Genomic DNA, 6052 nt, shown 5'->3' with positions numbered 1-6052 from the left:
CAGTTTTTAACGCAGCAGTGACTTCCAGGCATGGTAAAACAATGCGGAATTGCGAGAACCTCATCTACTACCGAGTTTACGTGTGTTGTTAACAATCATGTTTTGCCGCCGGAATCCTGCCAACATGGTGGAGAGGGTGAGGATCCCGCGAGATACCGTGATATCGAGGGGAGGGGCTCTATACCATGACGACAACTCCTCACTCTCAATAGTAACATCTATGATAACCAATTTAGTATTAAACCTTACTTTTCTTGCGGTTAATTCATTTTAATGAAATAAAAGTGTGATGAGGTTCAAGAGTCAGGAAGGAAGAAGACAGGGGTTGGTGTGACTGGGAATCGTACTTTATTAAAATAAAATAAAACAAACAAAAGTCGTGCACAACGCGCATTCACCGTGGCAGCCGCGACGGCACAAAACAGTTACAAAATGAGAGCTTGGATCCACCGGTTTTCTTTCTCTGCGTCTAATTTTTCTCTCCAGTCTCTCGTACGAGTCCTCAGTCCATCTCTCTCTCTCTCTCGTTCCAGCGCGGCTTATAAGAGGTCTCTCCACGCCAATTACTGCAATAAGACACAGGTGTTCGTCATTTGCACTGATTTACATCCACGGTGGAGTTGAAAACGACAGTTTCACGCTCCTTCACATAGTCATCAAGCTACACCGTAGTTGTTGTTTGGAATGTAGCGCCCTCTAGCGGCAGAAATTCTTGAATATTGTATCTTAAGGCAGTTGCTAGATTATTAGCAGGAGCAGTTCAGACTAGCCTAATATCACATAATTTACGTATCTGCAATGACTGGTTGATATAGGCTACCAAGGAAAGCTAGCCCTCCTTTTTTCTCAACACTAACCGCTGAAAATACTCTGTAATACTAAACACTAAGTACTTGATGGTGATTGGCATTTTTTTATTTTTTATTAATGGGCATAGCTGCGGTAACGTATTTTACCAGAGGGGTGCTGGGGGCGGGACTTAATGGGCGGGGCTTGATATTGCGGGGCGGTGCTATGGTAGAGTTTTTTTTAAACAAAATCCTAATATTAAACAGCCCAAACAAAAAGATGAACATACCAGTGAATGAGTACAGAGCTGTGAGAACGCTCTGATACATTTTAAAAAGCACAGTACACAAATCTGCATATTACCTTATGATACTCACTCAGGAGTGCCGGTTCACAGAAAGCATATAATCTTTCAAAGCGAAAACGCAAGACGCCAAATGCGGGCAGTGGAACGGGGAGAAAACGCAAGGTCTCGAGGCGCGTTTTAGAACTTATTTTAACTTGAGTGCTGCGTTTTGAGAATGCTGTGTCATGCACAAGATGTGAGCACAACAGTTTAACACGAGTAGTGCGTTCACACTGAAAAACAATGGAAAAGTAGCAGAGTTGAATGGTTGACGTTCTGTGTGAACAGCCCCTAATCAATACATCTATAATCAATACATAGCCTATATATTTAGTTTTTTCACATGCATTAAATGAGTGTCAAATCAGTTCTGAGATGCTGGTCCTCAACCAGTGTCACGTTACTCACTCCATGCGAGATCGGCTTATTGCCTTATGATATATTCATTTCTTTTAGAGTCATAAAACCCTATTTGACAACATATAAAAACGAAACAATCTTTAGAGTAATTTTATAAAGGTTCTTAAAAAACAGGTTGAAAAACAAAAAGTTATTTAAAAGTCATGTCATCTTAAATACCAATGTAGTGAAACAGCTGTCGTCAGGGGGTGCTGCAGCACCCTCAGCACCCCTAGTTCCCGCGGCCATGAATGGAGGCAAAAGTCTCCAGCTATAGATTTGCCCCCTCCCCTACTCTATTCCCTCAAACTCACCCTTAGCACAGTTTTCCCTATGGCAGATTTGGCATGTTCGTGGAAGAGCAGCGGTGGTTTAGATTCAGTAGTATTTTATGGCAGGAAATGAAACAATAACTGGGAATTGTATTAACATTAACATCGTCCTTCTTGCATTTTCCACCTAAAATTTTTGTATGTAGACTGTGCCTTCCTTGCCTCCACTCATGAGCTGCCACTGACGTTTAGTGACTTGAGACTTGACTTTGACTTATGACAAAATGTTCAACACTTGACTCGTACTCCAATATCAAAAATTTCAGACTTGGACTCCAGTTTAGGACTTGACTCAGACCTGAACTGAACTCGTCCCCTCTCAAGTTTTCTGATATTTGAAGATTCATTACAGCGATCTGACCAATAATTTATTAACTCTTTCTCTTTTTTCTGAATCTTGTAGACCAGACCAAAGACATTCCAAACCGGAGAAAAAAGGTCATCAGTCTAACTCACCGTGCTGCCTACAGACCTCAGAAGATGCCTTCTTTCCAGTTTTTAAGACTGTTTGTGACCCCGCTGTCCAAAATGAGTATTGTGACCTCAGTTCCAATGATCTTTTTGATAGTGGGTTTGCAGGCAATTATGGATGTCAAATTTTCATGCCCCTGCAGAGTTTGGTGGAACCAGGCTATAACAAGTTGCATCTTTTTTGCTCCCGCTATGTTTGCTTTGGTAATAATGCTCCTATTGTTGAGACCTTGTAAATATAAACGTAGCTTTTGTTCTTCTCAAGTACGAACCAAATTTAAAAGTGGCTGTTGTACTTCTCAAGAACAAAACAACAGTGGAACATTTCAAGGACAAGACAACAGTGGAACATCTCAAGGACAAGACAACAGTGGAACATCTCAAGGAAAAGACAACAGTGGAACATCTCAGTCTGAAAACACTGAGCTTGTGGAAAAATTGAGTTGTTGTAAAGTTTTTGTAGTTTGTTGTATTCCATGTCTTGTGTGGATCTGTATATTTTTCATTGATGGTGATTATATTGCATGTGGATTCACAGACTGGAATGGACACTATGCCTGTGATAAAGAACTGCATCCAATATGTGTGAACTGGTGCAAACCCACCAAATTAAGCCCCCCAAAAAATGAGACTGAATGTTACGAAAGAACACTGGAGTTGATTAGGATATCAAAGGTAAGCGTCATAGGATTTTGGCCCAATTTCCCCTTATACTGTATGTGACAGGTTAAGACTGCATTATCCTGTTTCACAACTATTTAATTGTTCTATATATTTTTTCTATATTTCTTAAAGAAAGCTACAAACAAATGAAGTATGCTGAATATTTAAAATGTTTTTATTGCATTTCAGTTAAGATAATCATCCGCATTTCTAGAAAGTAAACAAAGTTTTAAACTGAAAGAAAGCAACTCTTTTATCAGCTTTGATTTAATTACATATAAAAATAGAAATGTGTGTACATTTTCTTCTGATCACAGCAGTAATTCATGAAATGCTGATCAAATTATAGAGGAGTGTTACAACTGGCATTTGTCCAGACACAGAGTTTATGTCTGTATCCCAGTGGTGCAATAATGCTTTACTGTCATAGAAAAAGTACACCAGATCACAGTAGTCCTTTGTCCTTTGCAAAAAAATAAAATAAAAATATTACATCAAAACCTACAACACACCACCTAAACCAACAGCTACACACACTTCAAGGTTTGTGAATCTAATAGTTACATCTTCAAGTGCAAATATCCTCAACATATGTACCTGAAATAACTGCATAGGAATTGTTGTTTATTTAAATGTTCTTTAATTATTGATTTTTATTAATATGTATATATGTATGTAATTTTTCTTTTTTTATATATATATATATCAAGATTACAGGTTATGCTATGGCTATTTCCTTCTGCATCGCAGCAATTGGTTTTGTGAGTCGTGACTGCGAAATTAAATCAGCGTGCCGGACTGATCCAGAGATTCAAGGACAGCAAGGTCCAGGTAATGAGGAACAGTCTGTGCAATGCAAACTTCCGATGAACAAACTTGAAAATGCAACTGAGAATGTAAGTCTCTTAAACAAACCGGCTACAACACCGCCTTGATGTTAATGACATCAAATGCCATCAGCTTTTGTGTGTCTTGTGACCTATTGGAATTAATGGAATTTGATTTAATTCCTTGATCAAATTTATAACTCATGATTGCTCAAAACAGTCCACATTTATGAAATCTACATATTTATTTTTAACAAAACAACATCAAACAACATAAACAAAATCAAACAAAATAAACTTGCAAACTTGCGCAATCTTTCACTTCAGATGAAAAAAGTGGTAAATGTTTCATACTGCAATGGTTTCTGCATTTTTTTTTACACTAATTTAACTTGATAGATTAAACAAAACCATGTAACTTTTTTTTAACGATTATATCTTAATAAATTACCTTAAAAAAATTGCATTTCTTTTTAGAAAAGTTATGTATGTCTTCCGAGGCAAAAAGGACCCAAATGTGTTATGAGGGTTAAACGTAATTTTAAAACCGAATGAACTGGAAATGGCTGGAAATGATCATGCTTTATTTAATGCAATTTTAATATTTATGATTTTCCTGTGCATGTCTAATAGGTACAACTGGACAGCAAGGGTCGGAGAGTTCTGCTACAACGGGACAGCAAGGGTCGGAGGGTTCTGCTACAACGGGACAGCAAGGGTTGGAGGGTTCTGCTACAACGGGACAGCAAGGGTTGGGGAGTTCTGCTACAACGGGACAGCAAGGGTTGGGGAGTTCTGCTACAACGGGACAGCAAGGGTCGGGCAGTTCTGCTACAACGGGACAGCAAGGGTCGGGGGGTTCTGATACAACGGGACAGCAAGGGTTGGGGAGTTCTGCTACAATGGGACAGCAAGGGTCGGGGGGTTCTGCTACAACGGGACAGCAAGGGTCGGGGAGTTCTGCTACAACGGGACAGCAAGGGTCGGGGGGTTCTGATACAACGGGACAGCAAGGGTTGGGGAGTTCTGCTACAACGGGACAGCAAGGGTCGGGGAGTTCTGCTACAATGGGACAGCAAGGGTCGGGGAGTTCTGCTACAACGGGACAGCAAGGGTCGGGGAGTTCTGCTACAACGGGACAGCAAGGGTCGGGGGGTTCTGCTACAACGGGACAACAATGGTCGGGGAGTTCTGCTACAACGGGACAGCAAGGGGCGGAGGGTTCTGATACAATGGAAATGAAAGAGCTACTGCCAAAACCACACCACCAACACAAAGACAGCTGTCAATCAAGCTTATTAAAAACCCAACAGTGACCAGCAGCTGTGACAAAGACCAGCTATTTACAGATTACATATTTACTCTCTTCCTCAACCAAAGCTATGCCATCAGGTTACTCTCAAACTTTATAAAACTCTGTAAAATAATTAAAGTTCTTTCACATTTCAGTTTGTTGTTTCCTTTACTCCCCGACCCTTGCTTAATGCCTATTTGAATCTTAACTGAGTGTTTAACCCTCTGTGGTCTGAGGTGTTTTCTGGGCCCTGGAGGTGTTCTGTCATCATTTATTCACCGTCATGTCATTATAAACCTGTGTGACTTTCTTTTTCACTGTGAATAAATCCATGCATTTTTGTAGTTTTGGATTAACTATCCCTTTAAGAATCATATGTGAAGAAAGCCATAGTTCTCATTTTTTCTTTTCTTTTTTATATACAGTATATTGTGTTTTTCACTGTAACTTCCTAAAGACTGAATGATATTGTGCCCTTTTAAACCTTAATTTTACATTAAACCAGCCAACAGATATTGTTTTGGTGTTTAGATATTGTTTGATTCATAACTTTTTGTTTTAACAGAGCTCAGACATTGTGTGGGGAAAATTGTAAACATTTGTAAAAGTACACAACACCATTTTCAACTAAAAACTGACAACTTTTTATTAGTTTCTCACTCCCAAGGCATCAAAAACTGAAGCATGGTCAAGTGCCCTCGGCGTCACAATGAAGACGCCAAAGGTGGCCCTTTGCGTTACTCTGTGACGAATTAGGAACTCTGTTGCTTTCAATGGGAAACCTTCGGCGTCAACAACAGACACGAGTTGTTTGTTAGTTTTACTGTGATGGGTGTAGTAAAGGACAGTAATCACAAAACTTTCCATGCTTTTACCTCATTATTGGTAGTTTTAATGTGATATTTGTTGTAAACGCACAGAAACCACAACA

At 39.6% G+C, this 6052-nt stretch overlaps 1 long non-coding RNA gene across 1 annotated transcript; it reads left to right on the top strand.

Moving 5' to 3' along the window:
• Positions 1–2079: 2079 nt before the first annotated feature.
• On the top strand, positions 2080–5641 carry LOC308702378. The gene is made up of 3 exons (XR_014031589.1): positions 2080–3012; positions 3711–3831; positions 4885–5641. It is a non-coding gene; the product is annotated as an uncharacterized lncRNA (long non-coding RNA).
• The last annotated feature ends 411 nt before the right edge of the window (positions 5642–6052 follow it).

The sequence above is a fragment of the Scardinius erythrophthalmus genome (genome assembly GCF_964197995.2).
Source record: "Scardinius erythrophthalmus genome assembly, chromosome: 14".
Taxonomy (NCBI): domain Eukaryota; kingdom Metazoa; phylum Chordata; class Actinopteri; order Cypriniformes; family Leuciscidae; genus Scardinius; species Scardinius erythrophthalmus.
The sequence above is the reverse complement of the archived record's forward strand: the minus strand, read 5'-3'. Positions and strand labels throughout refer to the sequence as shown.